Genomic DNA, 25,021 nt, shown 5'->3' on the forward strand with positions numbered 1-25,021 from the left:
CTTTGGTGAGTATCGGTTCATTCGGTTATTAGGAAAACCTGGGCGCATAATAAATCACAAGTATCAGTTCTTCTGCACTATTTGTTTGATTGGGAAATTAGTTACACAGAGACAGTTATACTTCAGATATGAATCTAATTTGAACCTCTTGTCATCATTTCTTTATTTTCAGAAATTTCAGGGCCTTTTCATATGCTTGAAGTGAATAATGAAAGTGATGCTCGTTTCTTTTTTTTTTCTTTTTTTTTAATGAATTTTATTGCAATTATTCCATAGAAATCAATCACTTTTTACAAAAAGTAAAACTGAGTTAAGAATAAATCGACCCCCACCCCTGAGAGAGAGAGCAAGGCAAACGGCGTGAAATTTAAGGCTTGTAAACATACCTAAAATAATAAGTTTGATAAGCCAATAGAGATGAATGCAGAAAACAAAGAAACACGGAAATAGTTTCATTTCAATCTAAAGGAGCATAATGACTGCAATTTTTAAAAAATGTTTACATGAGGTATACTTATTCCCTGAACTTTGTCATGTTAAATCGAGAGGAGTGTGAAGCGGCACATCGATAAATGAGAAGGGGCAAGACATTATTTGGGAAACACAGTGACTAATCAGTATTGTTTCTTTTTGTAAGAATGGAAAGAGGGAGAGATTTTTTTCAGTGATTTAAGAAAATTGAGAGACAGCTTCAGAATGACATGAAGGAGGTGTGAACCTCGCCCCGGACACAGACAGGCAGACACGTTCATGTCACCCACAATCACTGGTTTATTTTCCATTATTCTTTTACAATTCCGCTCACCAGCCCCAATACTCCTTAGTCCAGGCCACTCCAATGCCTTCTCTTTTCTTCTTTTCTTTTCTCTCACACTCTCTTTCTCTTTTCTTCCCACCGCCTCCTTCCTCCTCCAGACGTTGCCACTCTTCCACCCGACTCTTGTCAATGACTGGAGGGAGGCGGCCCCTTTATAGGAACCCGGATGGGCTCCAGCTGCTTCCCGGCAATCTCCCGCAGACACACCCCCGTGTGGCGGAAGTGCTGGCTGCGCACCCGGAAGCCGTCCAGGTGTCCCCTGTCATCTTCCCCCCGGCACTTCCTGGTGTGGCGGAAGTGCCGGGCCCCTGGGATAATGAGGCACTGGGGCGCCGCCTGGCGGTGGCCACGGGTCCCTACAGGGCTGGGCTTCCAAGCCCTTTACCCGAGGCCTCCTGCATAACCAGGACGGACGCCCCCACTCGGTCTGGAGGAGGCACACGCCCTCCTCTGGTCCTCTAAGGCGTCCCGGCCAGGCTCCAGCCCCGGCCGAGGACCACATGGGATAAGTCCATGTAAGTGCAAGTCTTTAATTCAAGCATAATGGAAAAACTCTGATTGACCCTGTGCTTGATAAAGGGGAAAGACTATAAAGAGTAAGTAAAAATAATAATGTACAACAAAGATTTACTAAAAGAACTTGGAGATGTGACCATTTTTTTAGGTTGTGGAAGAGCTGCCATTTTTTATAAAGGGAGTGAGGAAAGCTTGGCATTTGTCAATAATTGGATGGGTTGATAGCATGAAATGATGAAGTGCTTGCCAAGCATATGCAGCAGTGTACAGTGTTTTTCAGTAAGTCAAAGACAATACCAAATGGTTTAATTTCAGCAACTGCATTATCTGTCAAAGCATAAATCTTCACAAGATTAATTCAGTACCTTTCTTTGCATGGCTGATAGATGAAACTGTAGAAATAAATGTGCCATTCTTGGATTTTTATAAATAGTGGGGGATGTTGATGAGCCAAGCTTTATCTAGAAAAGATTTATTGGATTTATTGTCAGATGGCACAAGACCCCAACCTGTGTTTGATCTTGCACAAGCAGACATGTCAGAGTTTAATTTTGCAGAAAAGATTGTTCAATAAACATGTGAAAGTATGTTTGTCATAATATCAGTTTTAAATGGTTTCCAAGCAAAAAGTAGAGAAACAGGGAGAGCTCCAAGTGTCATCTTTTGCTGTCTGCACCACTTCAGCTTTGAATTAACACAAGAACTAGAATGTGTTGCTCAATAAAGATTTTCCTTTGAAAAAAAACGTTATCGGCATGTCTTTAGTTTTTAAGAAGTCTACTTTGGAAAAAAAAATGCTGCTGAAACATGCAAGTTGTTCCACATCTTTGGATTTTTTCAACTATTGGAGGCAATAAAGTCCAGTTCAAGTTTATTATCAAGTCTATGTAGTACAATGAAATTCCTACTTACATGTCTCCTCAGGAAAATAATATCAAGAAAACAGAAACTAAAAAAAATCATAACATGAAAAACACACACACACACACACATATATATATATATATATATATATATATATATATATATATAGTGTATATATATATATACTAATAAAAGGCAAAGCCCTCACTCACTCACTCACTCACTGACTGACTCATCACTAATTCTCCAACTTCCCGTGTAGGTGGAAGGCTGGAATTTGGCAGGCTCATTCCTTACAGCTTCCTTACAAAAGTTGGGCAGGTTTCATTTCGAAATTCTACGCGTAAAATGGTCATAAATGGAAGCTATTTTTCTCCATATACTGTAATGGAGTTGAGCTCAATGGCCATGGGGGGGGCGGAGTTTCGTGTGACTTTATCACGCCTCCCACGTAATCACTTGAACTGACTGTCAACGCAGTACGTAGAAAACAAGGAAGAGCTCCAAAAAGTGCTGAAGAAAACATGCATTATACAATTGAGAAGGCAGCGAAACAATAAGAAGTGAGCGAGTGACACATACAACCATATTCATGAGTGCTGCTACTTCGGAAACAAAGCACGGTGTAAACCTAAAGTTTAAATTAAGTTCATAGACAGGCTGCCGCTGGCGTTTGTCATGCCCACGGGTAATGCGGGATACAAATTTAATGAGAGGACGCAGGATATAAACGAGAGTTTTGATCACTTTCTAACTAAGTTAACATTGCAGGTGAAGGGCTGTGCTTATGCAAATTCCGAGAGACTGTGTTTGTGGGGAGGGTTGACAGTTAAGGCGGGTGGGGGAGTCACGTCATCATCTCCCCTCCCATTCACCTCATTTCGCTCTGAGCTGAGCTCCGCAGCTAACGCAGTCTTGCGGAACCAACTTTGTGACACTGCCACCAAATACTCACAGAAAAATCCACAAGTTAATACACACGCTGTCTCTAGAGTTTCTCCACAATCTGAATCCTCCAGGCACTACTTACAAAAGGTTACATTGACAATCGTGTTACGTTATTTTTAAAATGTTTCCTTTTCTTAGAACAAGTACAGTTGAGAAGCTTCGATGCATGTGCTCCATAATGCGTTAAAAAATAACACATTTAATCACACTTTGCATTCCAAGCAAAGGGGAACTTCTGTCAATGCATGATTTCCTGGTACACCGATTACATTGATGCACATATCAGAGCTACAAAAATGTAACAGTTGGAAGAAAGCGCATTGCTACGACTAATTGGAGGATAATTTCATTTCAAAAGACTACCCGACGGAAGCCTTGATAAAAGCGTGGGTTTTGTGCACATATATATACACAGGTATATGTGGATGTATATGTATATATACTGTATATATATGTTTATGTGTGTGTGTGTGTGTATATATATATATATATATATATATATATATATATATATATATATATATATATATATATAAACTGCTCAAAAAAATTAAAGGAACACTTTGAAAACACATTAGATCTCAATGCTCAATGGGAAAAAGAAATCCTCCTGGATATCTATACTGATATAGACTGGGTAATGTGTTAGGAACGAAAGGATGCCACATCGTTTGATGGAAATGAAAATGATCAACCTACAGAGCCCTGAATTCAAAGACGCCCCAAAAATCAGAGTGAAAAAATTATGTGGCAGGCTAGTCCATTTTGCCAAAATTTAATTGCAGCAACTCGAAATTGTACGCAGCACTTTGTATGGCCCCTGTGTTCTTGTATACATGCCTGACAACATCGGTGCATGCTTCTAATGAGATGACAGATGGTGTTGTGGGGGATCTCCTCCCAGATCTGGACCAGGGCATCACTGAACTCCTGGACAGTCTGAGGTGCAACCTGGTGGCATTGGATGGACCAAAACATAATGTCCCAGAGGCGTTCTATTGGATTTAGGTCAGGAAAGTGTGGTGGCCAGTCAATGGTATCAATTCCTTCATCCTACAGAAACTGCCTGCATACTCTCACCACATGAGGCCAGGAATTGTTGTGCACCAAGAGCCACTGTACCAGCATAGGGTCTGACAATGGGTCCAAGGATTTCATCCTGATACCTAATGGCAGCCAAAGTGCCTTTGTCAAGCCTGTAGCGGTCTGTGTGACCCTCCATGGATATGCCTCCCCAGACAATCATTAACCCACCACCAAACTGCTCATGCTGAATGATGTTACAGGCAGCATAATGTTCTCCATGGCTTCTCCAGACCCTTTCACTTCTGTCACGTGCTCAGGGTGAACCTCTGTAAAAAGCACAGGGCACCAGTGGTGCATCTGCCAATTCTGGTATTCTATGGCGAATGCCAATCGAGCTGCATGCTGCTGGGCAGTGAGCTCAGGGCCCATTAGAGGACATGGGGCCCTTGGGTCACCCTCATGAAGTCTTTCTGGTTGTTTGGTCAGAGACATTCACACCAGTGGCCTGCTGGAGGTCATTTTGTAGGGCTCTGGCAGTGCTCATCCTGTTCCTCCTTGCCCAAAGGAGCAGATACTGGTCCTGCTGATGGGCTATGGACCTTCTATGGCCCTCTCCAGCTTTCCTAGAGTAACTGCTTGTCTCCTAGAATCTCGTCCATGCCCTTGAGACTGTGCAGGGAGACACAGCAAAACTTCTGGCAATGACACGTATTGATGTGCCATCCTGGAGAAGTTGGACTACCTGTGCAACCTCTGTAGGGTCCAGGTATCGCCTCATGCTACCAGTAGTGACACTGACTGTAGCCAAATGCAAAACTAGTGAAGAAACAGTCAGAAAAGATGAGGAGAGAAAATGTCAGTGGCCTCCACCTGTTAAACCATTCCTGTTTTGGGGTCATCTCATTGTTGCCCCTCTAGTGCATCTGTTGTTAATTTTATTAACACCACAGCAGCTGAAACTGATTAACAACCCCCTCTGCTACTTAACTGACCAGATTAATATCCCATAAGTTTCATTGACTTTATGCTATACTCTGATTAAAAAGTGTTCCTTTAATTCTTTTGAGCAGTATATATATATATATATATATATTGTGGACGCTGGCCCGGACACAGACAGACGGACAATGGTTTCTCACCCAACACACCCATTTATTTACAATATTTACAAATTGCAGTTCAGTGCACGTCCCAGTGCCTCTTGCACCGTTCCCCCAAACTCCAGGCCTCACAGTACTTTGTGCCTTTCTCCTGGCCACCTCCAATCCTCCCTATAGCTCCGTCCTCTTCCACCCGACTCTCACTGATGACTGGAGGGAGGAGGCCCCTTAAATAGTAACCCGGATGGGCTCCGGCTGCTTCCCGGCATCCCTCTGTAGCCACGCCCCAGTGTGGTGGAAGTGCCGGCTATGCACCCGGAAGCCGTCCGGGTGTCCCGTGCCGTCTTCCCCCCAGCACTTCCTGGTGTGGCGGAAGTGCTGGGCTCCCGGGATATTCAGGCACTGGGGCGGCGCCTGGCGGTGGCCACGGGTCCCTACAGGGCTGGGCTTTCAAGCCCTTTACCCGAGGCCCCCAACATAACCAGAGCGGACGCCCCCTCGCGGTCTGGAGGAGACACACGCCCTCCTCCGGTCCTCCTGCCCCGCCGGGACCACAATATATATATATATATATATATATATATATATATATATATATATATATGACAGCAACACTCATGACAATGACAATGTCAATCATGTTACGTTATTATTAAAATGTTTCCTTTTCTTTTTCATTACTTCTTTAACACACTACTTCTCCGCAGCGAAGCGCTTGGAATTTTGCTAGTATATATATATATATATCAAGTCATTCATGTGTGTTTGGCTGCCAGCTTAATGGCTCTGGTGATAGTAATTGCCCACCAAACCAGTGGTTGATAGTGTGGTCTAATGTCTTCTCTCTTCATCTCCTCAGCAGAACGGAAGACTGATAGCCATTACACTAATGACATCTGTTGTCTGTCCTTCTGGATCTGCCCCTTCCTGGCAAGTGACTATATAACCTGGAACTTGGCAATCTTTTTCTCAGTTCTGTTCTTAATTGATTTTATTGCACTAAGTGAAACATGGCTTAGCTTTGATGGCGCAGCTGTTTTAACCGACTCTGCGCCTCCGGATTACAGTTTTACTCATGTGGATCGCCAAGGAAAGAAAAGCAGCAGACTAGCAAACATTTACTCAAGCCGGTTAAAATGTAAAGATGTCAATTTTGGTGAATTCAAGTCCTTTGAGTATCTCACCGTTATTATTCATGGAGATTCTCACGTTTTAGTATTATCAGTGTATAGACCTCCTAAATTTAACGCATATTTCTTTGAGGAATTCTCTGACTTAAAGTCTTTTTTAATTACGAACTATGACACACTTTTAATAGTCGGTGACTTTAATTTTCATATAGATAATCAGTGTGACCTAAAAGTAAAAGAATTTATGAACCTCCTGGACTCTTTTGATTTGAGACAGCTCGTTAATCAGCCTACACATAAAGCAGGTCATACGTTAGACTTAGTGATTACCAAAGGACTTAAAGTTGATATAAAGCAGGTCATTGATATTGGTCTATCAGATCATTTTCTTTTACTTTTAATATAGAAATAATGATAGAAAACACTCATGAGAAGAATATTGTTAAAAAACGCTTCTTTGACTCATCAGCAGCTTTAAAACTTACAAACATTCTAAGCAATCAGTCCGTTTATAGTGCCAACTATAATAGCGAGGATAATGTAAATAGTAAGGTGGAAAGATTTAATACTAAAGTGAGAGCTGCTGTTGACATAGTTGCACCTGAAAAGACAGTGAAAAAATCTTCTAGCATTGTTATACCATGGAAGACCCAAAGAGTGTCTGATTTAAAAAGAACATGCCGTAGAGCCGAGTGTAAAAGGAGGAAGACTAAACTAACTATCCACTATGAAATATTAAAAGTTAAAATAAAAGAATACAATAACACTGTCCGTCTTGAAAGGTGCTGCTATTTCTCAAGATTATAAATAACAATGCTAGTAATCCCAGAGTCTTATTCTCAACAATTGATCGTCTGCTAAACCCAGGTAACTCAAAGGAATGCCTCCTAAGTACTTCCAGTAAAACCTGTGAGGCTATGGCTGTATTTTTCAATCAAAAAAATAATGATATTAGAAATAACATAGTATATCTCCCCAACACTAAGGATCCTCCTAAACCCCAGTACTCCGTTATAAACAAATTAAACTCTTTCACTAGGATAGATTTACCTGATTTACATAAAATAATTCTCAACTGAAACCTTCCACCTGCGTCCTTGACCCAATACCAACAAATTTTTTCAAAGAAGTATCAGGCGTGCTAATTGATAATATTCTTGAAATAGTAAATTGTCATTAGATACGGGGTCTTCCCAGACTGTCTTAAGACTGCTGTAGTTAAACCCCTACTTAAGAAAATAATCTCGACCCCTCTGCCTTTGAAAATTTTAGACCCATCTCTAACCTGCCTTTCTTAAGTAAAATTCTAGAGAAGGCAGTCATTATGCAGTTAAATGACCACCTCAATAAACATGCTATTCTTGATAAATTTCAATCAGGTTTTAGAACAAATCACAGCACAGAAACTGCACTTGTTAAAGTAGTAAATGACTTGTGAGTGAACGCAGACAGAGGCCGTTTATCTGTTCTCATCCTCTTAGATCTGAGTGCTGCATTTGACACCATTGATCATAATATTCTTAGAAATCGCCTTAGTCAATGGGTGGGCCTCTCTGGCAGTGTCTTAAATTGGTTTGAATCCTACCTGGCAGGGAGAAAATTCTTTGTTAGTTGTGGTAATTACAACTCAAAGACACATGATATCCAATATGGTGTTCCACAAGGCTCTATCCTGGGTCCGCTGCTCTTCTCAATCTACATGCTTCCGTTAGGTCAGATTATCTCAGGGCACAACGTGAGCTACCACAGCTATGCTGATGACACACAGCTGTACTTATCAATAGCACCTGATGACCCCGATTCTCTTGATTCACTAACACAATGTCTGACTTGTATTTCTGAATGGATGAATAGTAACTTTCTCAAGTTAAATAAAGAGAAAACTGAAATCTTAGTGATTGGCAATAATGGATACAATGAGGCTATTAGAAATAAACTGGATACATTAGGATTAAAAGTCAAGACGGAGGTAAAAAGCTTAGGGGTAATTGTTGACTGTAATCTGAATTTTAAATCGCATATTAATCAGATCACTAGGACAGCATTTTTCACTTAAGAAACATAGCAAAGTTAGACCTCTTATATCACTGAAAGATGCTGAGAAATTAGTTCACGTTTGTTTTCAGTCGACTAGATTACTGTAACGCACTCCTCTCAGGACTACCCAAAAAAAACATAAATCGTTTGCAACTAGTGCAGAATGCAGCTGCTAGAATCCTAACTAGGAAAAGAAAATCGAACACATTTCTCCAGTTTTGATGTCACTACACTGGTTACCTGTGTCATTCAGGATTGACTTTAAAATTCTGCTTATGGTTTATAAAGCCTTAAATAATCTCGCCCCATCTTATATATCGGAATGTCTGACACCTTATATTCCAAATCGTAACCTCAGATCCTCAAATGAGTGTCTCCTTAGAATTCCAAGAACAAAACTTTAAAACAGCCTTCTGCTGTTATGCACCTAAAATCTGGAATAGCCTGCCAATAGGAATTCACCAGGCTAATACAGTGGAGCACTTTAAAAAACTGCTGAAAACACATTACTTTAACATGGCCTTCTTATAACCTCACTGTAATTTAATCCTGATACTCTGTATATCAAATTCATTATAATAACTATTCATGGTGGCTCTAAAATCTGTACTAACCCCTACTCTCTCTTCTGTTTCTTTTTCCGGTGTCTTTTTGGTGGTTGCGCAATCCACCATCTACTCAAAGCACTGTGATGTTCCAACAGTGATGGATTAAAAGCCAGAAGTCTGCATGACCATCATCATCAAGAGCATTCGTGAGAACCTTAAATACAAAGAGGACTATTTCATTTATGTTAGGTGCAATGCCCAGAGGGGACTGGGTGGTCTCATGGCTTGGAACCCCTGCAGAGTTTATTTTTTTCTCCAGCCGTCTGGAGGATTTTTTTGTTTTTTCTGTCCTCCCTGACCATCGCACCTTACTCTTTTTCTATGTTAACTAATGCTGTCTTATTTTAATTTCTTACTTTGTCTTTCATTTTTTCTTCATTATGTAAAGCACTTTGAGCTACTTTTTTGTATGAAAATGTGCTATATAAATAAATGTTGTTGTTGTTAACTCATGTCTGGAATGCATTATTGTGCTTTCCTTCAAATTATAAGGGGTCACCAAAGTGGTCCCCCAACTCTTTCACTTTGCTGTGTCTCCTTTTTTTCCTATATACACACATACAACTATATACAATATATTTGCTAGTATTACTTGATTATGTAGAACAGCTCATAAATTATTCATGCTATTAACTGTATAGACAACAGTGAGTTAAGCAGTGGCAGAGTGATTCATTTCAAAACGGGGTGGGGGGGTGTTTTTTTTTATCTTTTAATCTTAGTTATAGAGAAACATTACATTCAGGATCATGAGGTTGGAGCCTATCCTGATGTTCTCCTATGGATGGAAAATAGAAAAAAAAATGAATGATCACAAAATAGGCGAGTAGAATTGTAATCAAGGACAAAAAATGTGGTAAAAGTGAGATGAGGTCAGAATGAAATCAAAAGTAACTTAGTCAAAGCATTAGTTGCAGCTCAAAGTTAAGATAAATATGCCATTATGTTTTGCCCAGAATTTTTTTTTTTACCCAACCATGAACAATTGTTAAGTTTGTAATCCGGAATCTTGGACACCATGGTAAGCACGTTGTTTCTCTTTATACTTCTGGTTTCATGGCATCACATCAAATCCTGATGTCACATCAAGGCTTAGTGTTCTGTTTGCAATATGGTTGTGGATCCATAAAATGGTGCCAACTGTGATACACAAAATGGCAACCAAAATTAGTAACAAAGTAACAAAACAGACTCAAAACAAGGAATATAATATTGTCGATACTTCCATTTTAAGTAGAAATAGAAAAATAAACCACAAAATCTCCCAAACTCGTAACACCCAGCTGGACAGCATACAAGACAGAAACCTATCCCAAACAGACTAACAGTTTATCACTGAGCCCATTCGCACACACATCCACACTCTTACTCATTAAACAGTGCTAATTTCGTTACTAATTAACCTAATAAGTGATTTTGGTGGAAAACAGGAGTACCTAGAGAAAAACCCATGTAGACAAGAACATGTAAATTACACATAGAAAATGACCTGGCGCAAGACTGATATTTAATTTGCTACAGTAATAGACATGTTAAAATTGAGGCTAAAGTTCAATTTGAAAATGGAGGCTTGGAGCCCCAGGATTACAGATGACCCCAAAATGCTGAAAGAAATTCAAGTGAGATTCTGTCAAAGCCTGTTTCTTTCATCCATCCATCTATCCATTTTCTAATGCTTGTCCGGGTCAAAGACATGGAGGCAAAGACACTCAGATGTCTCTTTTCCCCGGCAAATCCTCCAAGTCTTCCAGAGAGATATCAGACATTGCCAGGCCAGGAGGGAAATACCTCCAGTATGTCCTGGGTCTGCCTCCCAGGTATCCTCCCAGTTGGACATGACTGAAATGCATCTAATCAAATGCCTGAGTTACTTCAACTGGCTCCTTCTGATATGGAGGAGATGGAGCTCTACTTTAAATTTCTCTTGAATGTCTGCACTCCTCATCCTATCTCTGAAGTTGAGCCCAGACACCCTGCAAAGAAAACTCATTTTTACTGATTGTATCCATGATCTAGTTCTTTTGGTCACTATCCAAAGCTTGTGACCATAGGTGAGGGTAGGAAGGAACGTAGTTCAATTGACATATTAAGACCTTTAGGCTTGGCTCTCACTTCACCAAAACTGACCAGTGCAGTGCATAACTGTGGATGCTGCTCTTATCTGCTGGTTTTTCTTCAGACAAAAAATCATAGACACCAGGAATAATTTACCAAGTAGTGTGGTAGATGGTAGAATCTAGGAGACCTTCAAATTAGACTTGATTAATTTTTGAAAGAATCAAGTGGATAGGACTGATGAGCTTTGTTGAGCTGAATGGCCTGTTCTCAACTACATCATTCTTATGTTCTAATTTTTAAAAAGATATTTACATTTCCCCACTTGGGGTAGCACCTTCTCCCCAACCTGGAGAGAGCATCGATCACAATAGGCAATCCCTATTAGACAACAGACAATCCATAGATCCCAATCCACATCCACCTGGAATAAGCCTGCCTTACTGCCAGCAATGTGAACCATGCTCTTGCTCCGATTGCACAAGGAACGAAGAACCACTAACACCAGACCTAGTGCCCCATATTCCCAAAGCGCCCCCCATAATACACTCCAAGGGACATGGTCATATGCCATTTCTAAGTCCACAAAACACATGGAGACTGTTTGAGCATTCTCCCATGAACCCCCTGGATTTTCTTTATATGGTTTATACTGTCATTTCGGTTACTCATAGAAAATGGCAAAACATACTAAGCAGTCTCTCGGCCCAAGAGATATTAGATATTGAAATTATACAAAATGTGTCTGTGACATGAGTAGAAGTGGAGGTGTCTAAAAAAATCTGTGTTTAAAAGATTAAAAAAATCATGTTTTAATTTTATCCATCCATCCATCCATTTTCTAACCCGCTGAATCCAAATACAGGGTCACGGGGGTCTGCTGGAGTGTTTTAATTTTATCATATTTTAAATTTGTATGCAATTGCTATCATTCACCATAATGGTCAGTGAAAGTGGGTGGTGTGCTGAATTAGTAGATCACAAGCTACAACATTTAGCATTTGACAGGGCAGACCCCAAATAGAGAAGGAACATAACTGTGACAAAGACAGCAGATGCTTTTCTTTCAGGAACAACAGAACCGTAATTTGCTATGGGCGGATAATTTCTGTATGTGTCTTACGTGTCCCCAAAGAATGTTAGACATTGGCACCAACACAATCATGAAAGAGAAGCAACGAGTGTGAAGGCATTTAATGTTCTCCCAGGACACTAAAGGGCAGAAATCCTAACCATGATGCCTGACTCTGACAGGATCAGGCCATGGAGGAAATATCTGAAGTGACAAAACATCCAGATTGCAAGAGGACACACTGTCCTAAGTTGTCCCTAGTGTGTGCTTGGTGTGTGGGTGTTTGTGTGCCCGGGATTTGTTCCTGTCTTGCGCCCTATGCTGGTTGGGATTGGCTCCAGCAGAGCCCCGTGACCCTGTGTTAGGATATAGTGGGTTGGAAAATGACTGACTGACTGACTTTGCATATATTCTGACCACAGCTTAACAGTACTTAAGTCTCATTTTACTGTTAAAAGGAGACTTTGTTCTGCAGGTTTGGTGAGGCGAGTGGCAGTAAGAATGGCTATTCCTTAAAGGACAAAATTGGGCATTGAAAGACTTGGCTATAGACTACTGCAGACTGGACAAAGTCACCCCTTCACAGTAGAAACTGAGACTTACTGTTAAGCTGAGCTTGAAGCCGTTGTGCTGAGACGTGCCTATCATGCAAGATGGTGACCCTAAGAAACTTGTCTTCTGATTGGGTTGTGACTTTGGGTCTTCCAGATCTCTTCCTATCTCTTCTGTGTCTTTTCCTTTCAGAGATTATTCCAGTTTCCAATTGCCTTTGGATTGTGTAGGACACAGTACTCACTGACACTTCTGATTTTTTTGCAGTTTCTCTAAATGAGGGCCTTCACTTGTAAGGGTAATAATTCTCTGTCTCATTTCATTTGTTAATTACCATTTTCTTGCCATTATCATTGGAATATTGCCCAAGTAATACTTCAAAGGTTGCAGTAACATAGGCTGTTCCATCTCTGCTTTAAAACAGACAGAGGGTTTTTAAGTACTCAACAGAAGTTGGGACACCTGTGCAAATTGTTTGTTTCAACTTGCATGGCTCAATTTACTTCAGAACACCTGTAGTTTGTAATCTATTTGTTGTTCCCTGAAGAAGGCTCATCTTATATATAAACTTCTACACATAGAAGTGTGTGTGTCTGTCTGTCTGAAAGTACGAGGCTACGGTATAAAGCTCAAAGAGCCGGCAAGGCAGCCCCAAGTTAACGAGTCAGAAGAAGAAAGAAGGAGGAGGCTACAGCATGAAGCTGAAAGAAAGTGACTCCGTCACCAAAGTGAAACAGCCGAACGAAAGAAAAACGAGAGAGAAACTCGCTGAGCTGCTGATAGACAAGGGGGGCAAGCACATCCATAAAATGAAACCGCAGACACTGCATTTAATTTTTTTTTTCTGACAATTTCAATAGTTACTAGGAGCCCAGGCTTTTTACAGCATGGGCTTACACAGCTAGTTTATAATATTCTGATATTTCCTTTTTTCAGTTTTTATGAAGCTAAACTTTAAATTTAAACCTCTGGCAGTTATTGCTTGCCTTTTCTTAATTTTATGTCATTCATTGCATTTCAACTGATTAAATTTGAAGAAAAAAACAGAAAAACCCAGGTGTTTTAAAACTTTGACCAGTAGTGTGTATGAGCTGCCATCATATGTAGGTAGAATTGTGAAGCAACACAATCTAAACGAACCACAGATTCCTCCTGCCACAGTACCATTACACAATTGGGCAGCTTGAGGGTGGCACAAAGTTTGCTGGATACTCTGTTGGATCACAAATACAAACACTGTGGATTAGAGTTCTGTCTGGATTTATTTGCCCGTTGTTCATATGATTTAATCTAGGTTGGATATGATCATTCCCAACCACGCCAAATCTTCACGTAACAACTGGAACCTGGTAGGACAAAACTATATGTTTCATTCAGAGGGCTGTTCACAAGGTTTTTCATTCTGCTCACAATTATCATCCACACCTGCTGTACTGGACTGTGTTTGGACTGTGGCGTAAATTTAATTGTTTATCATGTGGTGCCTGGTGTTTTGTTTGGTTTCATGTGTTCTATGTTTTTCAAATAAATATCACCATCAGACAGAATTTGGGTAGGATTTTGTGTAAATGTTAATTGTTTATTGATTGTTTTTTGCTTTCTTTCTTTAGTTAACATATTCCTTATCTATTCCTTTTGAGATGCTATATTACTTGTCTCTGTTTGTTTGTAAGCTGGGTCAAGATTGGGCATATTCCTAGGATCCCCAAAATATAATAATCATTGTTTAGCAGGCTCATCTCAACTGCTACAGTTTGATGACATACTGTAACATGCCATCTGATTGACAACAAGCTTAGCAACAGCAAGCAACATGGTCATGGATATGGAAAGATTAGCACAAAATGAAAAAGAAGTAAAACTGTAAAACAGTCCAAAATTATCCTGAACAATTTCTCACATTAATTAAACTAAACAAAATTATTAGTACATAATTATGACTTTATTATATTTGGTGATTTTATGTTTCTCTCTTTGTTCATCCTCTTCCTGACTAAACATATAAAATGAAGATTTTTTCTTGATATTTTGGTCTTGGCATCATTCTTATTTTGGTAGAAACTAAGACCGCACTCCTTAATGTTTCTAGAAGAAAGAGACAAGTATTTTATATTTCAGTGTAGTATGAAAATAGCACCAGTGTTAATAAAGACAAAGGTTAAACAAACATGCACGTGGCACGTTTACAGCCATTTGATGTAACTGTGCACTCAGAACACTTCTGACTGCACTACTCTGCCCCATATTTTGAAGGCTGCCTTTATATGATGTTGTGAGCTTAGAGTGTGGACAGGTGATTTTCTTTTCTCTCTGTGTAATGTAAAGGCAATTGAATTATTCATAAAACATTTGATTGCTTTCTATAATACTGAAGGATTAGAGACTGAGTCCATGATGAAACTAAAAAATTCATTCAAATTACTGGAAAAATTGGTCATAGAAATGAGAATTTTAAATTCAGTTCTGAAGAGAGGTGCTAGGGGAAATTAAATTTAATTAGCTTACTTTTATGATCCAATAGTGATGACAGGGTTAGCTTGGAGTTAAAGAAAAAGTGGTTGAGATGTAAATATCTAACATATATGGGATGATGTATAATGGTTGCAGAAAAATAAAATTCGGTAGCAGAAAGTATGTGAAAGAATATTATGAAAGAAAAGCAGCACAATATTAGAAGAGTGCTGGGACTGAAGTACAGGAAACTTTAATAAGAAAAACAGATGGCACCCCAAATCATTTTCAGTAATTTGAAAATAAAAATTGATTCCCGAGAGGCAGGTATCTAAGGAGAATTTTTCTTTCTTGTATTTAATCACCTCAGACAAATTGTTAAGTCTGGAGTACCAACACCAAGGGCTATAGTTTTCTTTCCTTACTTACTCAGAGGACTATCGAATATTTTGGATGTTACCAATTTTTTAATTCTTTTTCTTCTTATTATCATTCATGTCTCTGGTGACTCTTCCTGTGAAGTCAGTAGACGGATTGGAAGAGCATGAGGTTGCTGGAAAGGGGTGTGTGGTGCTCCTAATATCTTTGCAAAAGGACAAAGGTCCAAATCTTTAGAGTCCTTTTGCTTCCTGTCTTGCTATATGGTTGTGACTCATAGACGCTATGCAGTGACCTGAGATGAAGACTGTACTCCTTTGATAATGTGTCTCTTCAGAGAATCCTTGGGTACCGCTAGTTTGACTTTGTGTCGAATGAGTGTTTGCTCACGGAGTCCCGAATGAGGCACATTACCTGCATTGTGAGGGAGCGCCAGTTATGGCACTATGGCCATGTGGTGCGATTCCTCGAGGGTGATCCAGCTCGCAGGATTCTCACTGTTGAGGACCCGAGTGGCTGGACCAGGCCAAGGGGACGCTCATGTAACACCTGGCTGCGGCAGATAGAGGGCCATTTCCAGAGGCAGGGACTGGACTGTATGTCTGCCTGGGGGTTACCAACCAGGATTCCAAGCTGTTTTGTCGTGTGGTGGGTGCGACAACTCACTATACCAGTGCATGCGCCCCAACCTAACCTGACCTGACCTTATTATCGGAATAAAATTTTCCTTAACTCTTATTTCTTTCAGACCTTAAAACAATACTAGATTTTTTTTCATTATTTCATTTTCACTATAGACTTTTTGCAGAAATATTTTTTCTAAGATTAAACATTGCTTACTATGTATATTACAGGCAAAATGGCACCCATGATATGCACTTATCATGATCTGGTGGCATGTACTGTAAGCCATAAAATATACAATATAAAATATAAACAAACTTGGAAAAAACATAAATGAATGTTGAAAAAAGCATAAAAATAAGGTCTCATGCCAATAGATCCTGATAAACCACCTCCAGGTTAAAGACTTGTCATGCCAGGTCTTTCCTAAAAACAGAAATGTAATCACCACTGTAAACAGTTACTATACCAGGGTTATAGTTTCATTCATAAGAAACTCTTTATTGATGCCTTTCTTTAACTTGGTACAAAGTAAACAATGTTAAGTTACTTTGAAAAGGAACGTAAAGTGAAGTCTTTCGCTACAAAGCACCATTGTGGGAGGATAGCATCTTCCTAATCTCAAAGCAAAATATGCTACACTGTCTGTTGAATTTAAATCTGATCGTCTAGGTACAGCCTCCCCAAATTCATTCATATACCTTTAAATATTGTATAGATTGTAGTCCAATTTATCCTACCCCTATATACATAAGTAAACATAAAAACATTCAATACAAATTTTAACCAGGAAGAACTCACCCATAAAGATAACCCCCTATATAGTGTATATGTATCATATGCATAAATAAGCACAAAAGACTCTCAATATGAATACAGTAATGATGCACCCAATCAGTTAACTCCACAGATATATACAGTATAGGGTGGTCCAGATCAAATTATGCAGTTTTCATTACGCTATAACTTATTAAATTTATTACATAGAAAATCACCTGAAAAATCCCACATATATGTGTGTGCTGACTGCCTGTATGTACTGTATGTGACTAAGTAGACTTTAAATGACAAGATTGCTGATTAAATTTCCACCTCTTCCTCAGTGTATTGTGATGTGTCCTGATGTTGTAAGTCACCTTGGAGAAAGACATTAACCAAATATTCAAAAACACAGCATGCATTGGAGGCAAGCACACAGAGGAGCAAAGGCACCATTTAATCATGCACATCGGATCAAAAAGGTTTTCATTATTTTGTTAGCACTGTATCTATTGAATCCCCCCAACCCTTTTCTTTATATGAGGGAAGATTTTCCCCCCACCATATGATTAAGTGGCAATGTGGTGTTGTCACAGGCTAGACTAACCACACCGTGACAATATCCAGGAGCTAAAATGAAAGGGTGTCAAGCTAGTGTAGAGGAATAAAAGGCTTTATTTCAGCCATAGATTGAAGGGTTAACAAAATTAAACAGCACACTAAAGACTTTGTTTTCCTCCACATATGGCATCTTAGGGGTTATATTGCTTTCTTTCATTTGCCTCCAAATTTTTTCTTTCTAACACTCACCATACACCTTACACCTATCTGGGAAGTCAAAAAGTGCTGTTGCCTGGATGCACTTAACAATACAGCACCTCTGTCTACATCTAGCAGGAGTCCAACGCTCTTTTTCTGACTCTCCTCTTGCATACACATTAACTAATTTTATGGTTTTCTGCTATCCAGTGTGTATTTGACTTTAGTGCTGAAGGTCTTCATAAATTTATGAAGCCGACTTAAAAAATGATAAACCATTCAGATTTAAGTGGCTAAGTCTTAACATTCAATGAAAAAAAACTGATGCACATCAAAACAATAAAATGTGCAATATTAATAATGCTAATGAAACGTGTTACTTTCATTTTAAGATGTGTTTAATTGCTTAATTTTTAATTGTTCATTAAGAATTTAATTGAGCCATAGTTCTAAAAAATGTATGAGTTAAAACAAAGATAAAGTCATAAGATGACACTGTATTAAGCAGCCGTCTATTACAGGCCTTATCTACTGCCCTCCCTGGCAGGTTTCATTCTTAATAGCAATATAAATCCTGCTGAGCACTTATATAAGAACTGAGCAGATTAATCCTACCCAACATATACAAGATTAAAATGAAAAATGACTCCATTCATAATATATTTGGAATTGTATAACAATATTGTTCTGATATTTATCTAAAAAAAACCAATGGCTGTCATCCATAGCATCTGCTTACGATGTGTCATGTCAGACCTAAGCAGCAGTAAAAATGAAATATCTCAAATCAGCCAGTTTTTTTCCCCAACATGATTACGCTCCCTTTTGTATCCTGTTAGTCCGGAGATGCTCTTTGCCATAAAGGATCAATGTCAACATCATACTTGATGTCAGTGATGGGTGTGCTTTGTTAGTTTCATTCTGGGCTTGCCAACCGCATTCTTTCAGCTGGAGACTTATTATTGTCACTTGAAGACACATTTATCACTGGCTAAAGTACTGAAGTTGTCCTACACTGTCTAGCTGTGCTTTTTGAAATTCATCTTTTTGCGCAGATGCATTTAAGTGATTTAGAAAAAGTTTTTAGAATCCATGAAATACTTTTGAGGGTTACATCTTGCTAGCCAAGTTTCGATGCTTATATCTCTTCTTTACTTGAAAAAGTACATTGATTTTGTTGGCTTAATGAATCTTCTTCAGCTAAGTATTTTTACTCTGATATTTCACGGTAGTTTAACTCTAGCTTGGTATTCTGGCTAGCACAGAGGGATTCAATAATATACTTAATTCTTAATTGGATCTTAAAACCCAATGGTTTGGAGGTGACATAGACTGCCAGCAGTGTGGCAGCATGAAGCCAAGCCTCCAGCACATCTATCAGGATGTAAAGTAGCAATGAGCTATGAATGGTTTAAGTGGCACCTTGACCAAGTCCTGGAAAAGATGGCCGAGGTCCTGAGAGAGGTAGGGTAGCACCAGAAGCAGCAAACATCACCCTTACAATGTTCCTCAAGTATGTCACAAACACCTGCACAGAAGTGAAACACCATAATCAGATGAGGCAAAACGTGACAGGTCCTTGTGGACCTCAGAAGGAAGTTAGTCTTCCTGAGAGAGACATCATAACAAACAATCTAATCTCTGCCCAGATATTATTGTGTGGTCTGCAGTGGAAAGAAGGATCCTCATGACAAAACTTAGCATCCCCTGGGAAAACGGCATGACAGCAGCCCATGAAAGAAAACATCTCAAGTGCACAAAGACGACCCTGTAGCAGAGGTGTGACATGCAGAGATGCCAAAGCAACAACTAACCAATCTAACCTGTGCCATGGTCTGGTCGAAAGTGTAAAATTTAAAATGTTAGAGGATGATTAATAATAACTTAATGCACATTTGTTTTCTAAATTAGGCTGAAGTCACAGAGACACATTGTATGTAATGGGAAAGCTTTTCATGTACCTTCAGTTTTGACAGGCTACACACAAGTATTTGTGGTCAGCAATGACCTGATATTCAGTACGAACATCATACACAGTCCAGGCGTCAGTATTTTGGCTTATAGCACACACAAATCTACGCTCCTTATACACACCTTGTCCTATCCATCCATCCATTATCCACCCCGCTATATCCTAACTACAGGAGCCAATCCCAGCCAACACAGGGTGCAAGGCAGGAAACAAACCCTGGGCAGGGTGCCAGCCCACCGCAGGGCCACCTTGTCCTAGTATAGAAGAAGTTACACAGAGACTGTTAAAATTTCAGTTTTGATCAGGGCTTACTTTTCCGTTAACACAATATGACTGTAATAATGCTGGTGTCACAAAATATAAAACTCAGAACAAAATCACCAGTGGTGTAGCTCACAAAAATGTCTCTCTTCGTTCTCTTACATCAACCTTCAAAACTAATGACATCCTTTAGAGATTGGAAAACAATATAGAATGGGTTAAGTGAATTTTCTTAATATTGTACTTCCAATTACAGTAGAGTAGATGTACAGCGGTATAGATTTACAAGAGTTACAATAAAGCACAAAACAAATGCAATATAAGCATTACATTGAAAACAATGTTTGCATGCAGTGTGTACATATATATAATATATTGCTCCTCTGCAGGAAGACTGTTGGCCCACTGACAACTTCCTCTCCTCTGATGATGATTGTGATGATTGTTTTTAACTGTCTGGTTCATAATGGGGCAAAATGAAAGCAAAACTTCATCTGGGTAGCATTCCTCCAGTCAAGGGAGGAAGACAGAAACTGTGTGAACAACTGTTCTACTCCCCGTCTTTCTCCCAGGTCCACTCATGAAAAGGTACCTTTAAGAGACTCACCACATTTCTGTTTTCCATAATATATACATACATACAGTATATAGTTTACATACTGTACATTGCAAATAAAGTGAAACACAAAGGAAATGAGGGTGGCGCAGTGGTAGCGCTGCTGCCTCGCAGTTAGGAGACCCGGGTTCGCTTCTCGGGTCCTCTCTGCGTGGAGTTTGCATGTTCTCCCCGTGTCTGCGTGGGTTTCCTCCGGGCGCTCTGGTTTCCTCTCACAATCCAAAGACATGCAGGTTAGGTGGATTGGTGATTCTAAATTGGTCCTAGTGTGTGCTTTTTGTGTGGGTGTGTTTGTCTGTGTCCTGCGGTGGGTTGGCACCCTGCCCGGTATTGGTTCCTGCCTTGTGCCCTGTGTTGGCTGGGATTGGCTCCAGCAGACCCTTGTGACCCTGTGTTCGGATTCAGTGGGTTGGCAAATGGATGGATGGACAAAGGAAATGAGTGTTGGTGTCCACCAATGATCCCTGTTTAAAATGAATGTCCCTAGGACAAAGTGTGGGCACACTCATGCCAAAATAAAAGTCAGTGACTTATTATTTAGAAGCAAGGAGCTCTGAACTTTCATGGAGCTGGTCCGTTTGTGAATGCCAAATTCCGGGTGTCGTCTTAATTATATTGCCCTGGCACTGAAAGGGGCGGGACCTTGTCCTTATGGGAAGTGATGCCAGCAGTCCTGTGTTTTTCTTTTCCTCCATTGTAAGAAAAGAGAACAAATGTTAACATTGGTGTCACACCTAATCTCTTTTCCATATTAAATCAGCACAAACCTGTACAACAACCCGAAGGCTCTCACATCTGACAAAATATAGCAGGCAGTGAACAAAAAGGTTGCCCACAATTCAAGATGTGCATGCTGATGTGACCTTTTTGACATACACACATCCCTTGTGAAAACTGCCATATCGACTTATTAGCTTTACTTATTATTATTAACTTATTATTATGTTCTTTCCATCTGATCCACAACAACCTGTGGGGTACAGAGGGGGAGATTTCTTGGTCTCAGTGTATTGATCACCAAATCAGTAGTATACCTTTTTTTCAGCATTTAATGCATTGTGCATAGGATATCATTCCAGAAATCCCTCACGGGTAAACTTGAAGAATCCTTTACTAACATACAGCTTCACAATCAGACTTCACTATTGCCATGAGTACAGCATGTCTTCTCTCCAGCAAGCATACAGATAACTAACTAAACAAAACTTGCAAGGGAACTTTCTGCTAGCTTCTCCTGACCATAGGGCTGTTTACCATGGATGGGGCTACTTTTTTGTGCGCCACCCTGCATGTATTGTAGATATACTGAATATAAAGTATATAGTGACACTATGTGCAGCATATCTCAGATTTCTTCACCTTGGAGAGCTAAAGATACTTTGAAGTCTGCCCTGTTGTTCATTCAGAAAGAGCTGAAAGTTGGGAGAGTTGTGGTAATCTGGAACAAACTACCGAGTAGAAGAAGAAATCTTGACAATCTTTAAGAAGTACAGTATTTGAATGACATATTGGCACTGCTTAGCTGTTAGCCAAATAAATAAGCCAGATGGACTGAATATTTGTCAAATTTCTTACGTTCTTATGTAAGTGTATCACTACGGACATGCCCAAGAAGGCTCCTGAATCTGTGTGTGGTTACTCTAGGTACTTGAGCTTTACATTGCTGTGCTAAAATCATTGCCTGAATACTTATATAACAAAATTAAGTCTAAGAGGGCATTAGTTCCACTCTGCTTACTGGAGTTGCAGAAACATCTTTTGGGAAGAAGAAAAGTGCAAATAAAAAGATGTTTGGCGGAAAGCTGACTCAAGCTAGTGAAGTGTTTTGGTCTCTAGTGGTCACTGTATATACAATTATGAAATGACAGCATACCTAAATATATCACTGCAATGAGAGTAAAGCCAAGAAATGTGGAAATTATTAAAAATATGGGCTTATAATTTTATAACAAGGAAAGAAATAAAAGCAAAATAAAACAAAGAAAATCTCTATTGCTCCTCAGGTCCTGCTTTGATACGTCCTTGTATTGTTGCCCAGTGGACTGGCTTTCAGGTAATTCCTCTTTGCCTTCTGTCTCATTTAGTCCATGGCTGTTTCCAACAGTCAGTTGCACCCCCATTCATGATTTGATTCTATGTCATGGCTCAGCTAGGGTTCCTCTCCTGGCTGGGTTTTAGATTCATGTTTTATATTTCTTTTGTTAATTTTTGATTCCTGAATTTATGTTGTTTATATGTATCATTCTTTATTTTGGGGTTTTTGCTACTTATATAAGCTGCCTTGTTATTTGCCTAGTGTTTAGTGGTCGTTCCTTTAAGAGACGGAGCCCACCTGCCAATCCCTGACAGGAACTGCCCTCGGCTCTAAATATCTGAAGCGTTTCCCACAGTTTCTGGCAGTTCACTTTGAATTTGCTGGAGGTTTGGTGGGTGTTTCTTAGTTTAGTTCTGTGCTTTTGGTATTCCTTGGATTTTTGTGCCATTTTGCTTCTGTTTTTTGATTGGATTGTGTATTGGGACTCGTTGGTAACTCCTTTTTGCCTTGTGTGCTCTTCATTTCTTGTATAAAGATTTGGTACTTGTCCTTATTAGTAGCGGGGTTTGACGGTTAGATACCCCTCTACTGGGTATTTTTTGGAAGTGCTTTTGGAACTAATTGGAACTTATGTGCTTTGGAATTCCTAGCTCTTGATAGTCTGTTGGCAATGGGTGACTTTTAAACCCACCAAAGAGTTGACCTGTGGCCCATAGGCCACTGCATTCCTAAGCTCCAAACTGTCTGTTGAGGTGTGGTTTGCAGTCTCTTAGCATCCAGAAGAAGTTGCAAAATGTTGCACCTACTAAATTAGGACTTCTCTTTTCCACTAGCATGTCCAGGGCACCCTGAACAGTACGTGTCCTATAACTCCTGGTGATGATTTCCATATAGGTATAAAGAGATGTGCCTTGACTGCCACTGTAGTTGCTACTTTTCCCGTCTGTTGTCGTGTGTAAGCTTGGATCCATCTCTATCTAAGCTTTTGTTGTTCTTGAGCCTTCTAATGGTGGTACTGTAATACAGTAATCCCTCGCTATATCGCGCTTCAACTTTCGTGGCTTCACTCTATCGCGGATTTTATTTGAAAGCATAACTAAATATATAACGCGGATTTTTCGCTGCTTCGCGGGTTCTGCGGACAATGTGTCTTTTTACTTCCTGTACATGCTTCCTCAGTTGGTTTGCTCAGTTGATTTCATACAAGGGACGCTATTGGCGGATGACTGAGAAGCTAACCAATCAGAGCACGCAGTTAAGTTCTCCTGACTGAGAAGCTAACCAATCAGAGCACGCAGTTAAGTTCCTGCGTGCTGAATGCAGTGTTAACCAGGAAGTCTCGTCTCGCTCATTCAGCATCAACGTGTTTCGCTGTGTAAAGAGTTGTACTCTTTTGTGTTTATCTTTGTGCATAGTCAAGCCCTTCATTATGGCTCCAAAACGATCTGCTACTGCTTCAGGGGCCGTGCTCAAGCGCAAACGGAAGATGTTAACGATTGCCGAAAAGGTAAACGTTTTGGATTTGTTGAAGGCTACGATTCTTTTTATTTAAAAAGTAGGAAAGGAATATAAGATCTATGGCCGCAGTGTCCTTTTAACCAGGGTGCAAAACGAGTTGTAAGTGGATGTAATAAGCCAGTAGTCTGGATGGAATCTGCTTTAGGGATTTGGATTGAAGACTGCCAGAAGAAGAACAACGGCAGTGCTACACAATCGCCTGAAGTGGCTCCTTTAAGGGCTGTAACGCTCCCCTTTGTTGTGCAGTAAAATTAAACTCATTGTTATCGGACAAGTCATCGTGTCATTGTTGGTGAGTAACCATAATTAATTTTCTACTTACAGTAGTTAGTACATGTACGTCGTTTAGTGTCACTGTACACACATTTACTGTATACTATTTTTCTTGCATTGTACGTATTTATTGCTGGTGGCATGTCTATCGTAATGGCTGTAACATATGTGATATCGGAGACACTCAATATCTTTAAAATAATATTTAGGTTTTACTGTATATAAACAGTGTGGATACAAAGGGATTATGCTGTATAACTCTGCAGGGAATATTTATAAACAGTGTGGGAAAGTTTATAAGGGCTTAAAATATATAAAAATAACCATACAAACATATGTTTTCTACTTCGCGGATTTTCACCTATCGCGGGGGTCTGGAGCATAACCCCGATCGAGAGGATTACTATATAGAGTCCACCATCTATAAGGAGGTTTTATATGCATTGTGGATATCAGTAATGATGGTCAATAATTTTTTTCAATAAACTGAAGACAGGTACAAGTAATTTTTACACTGGAATTCATTAAAACTCCCATAGTTCTATCTAATTTCGTGAGTAACATCAGAGTCTGAGCAATTGCAGTTTTCTGTCTCTTCAATAAAAGTCTCTTCTTGGACAACCTTGAAGTTGGGCACAAAATGAAATGAA

Source organism: Polypterus senegalus, chromosome 18 (assembly GCF_016835505.1).
Source record: "Polypterus senegalus isolate Bchr_013 chromosome 18, ASM1683550v1, whole genome shotgun sequence".
In the NCBI taxonomy this organism is placed as follows: Eukaryota; Metazoa; Chordata; class Cladistia; order Polypteriformes; family Polypteridae; genus Polypterus; species Polypterus senegalus.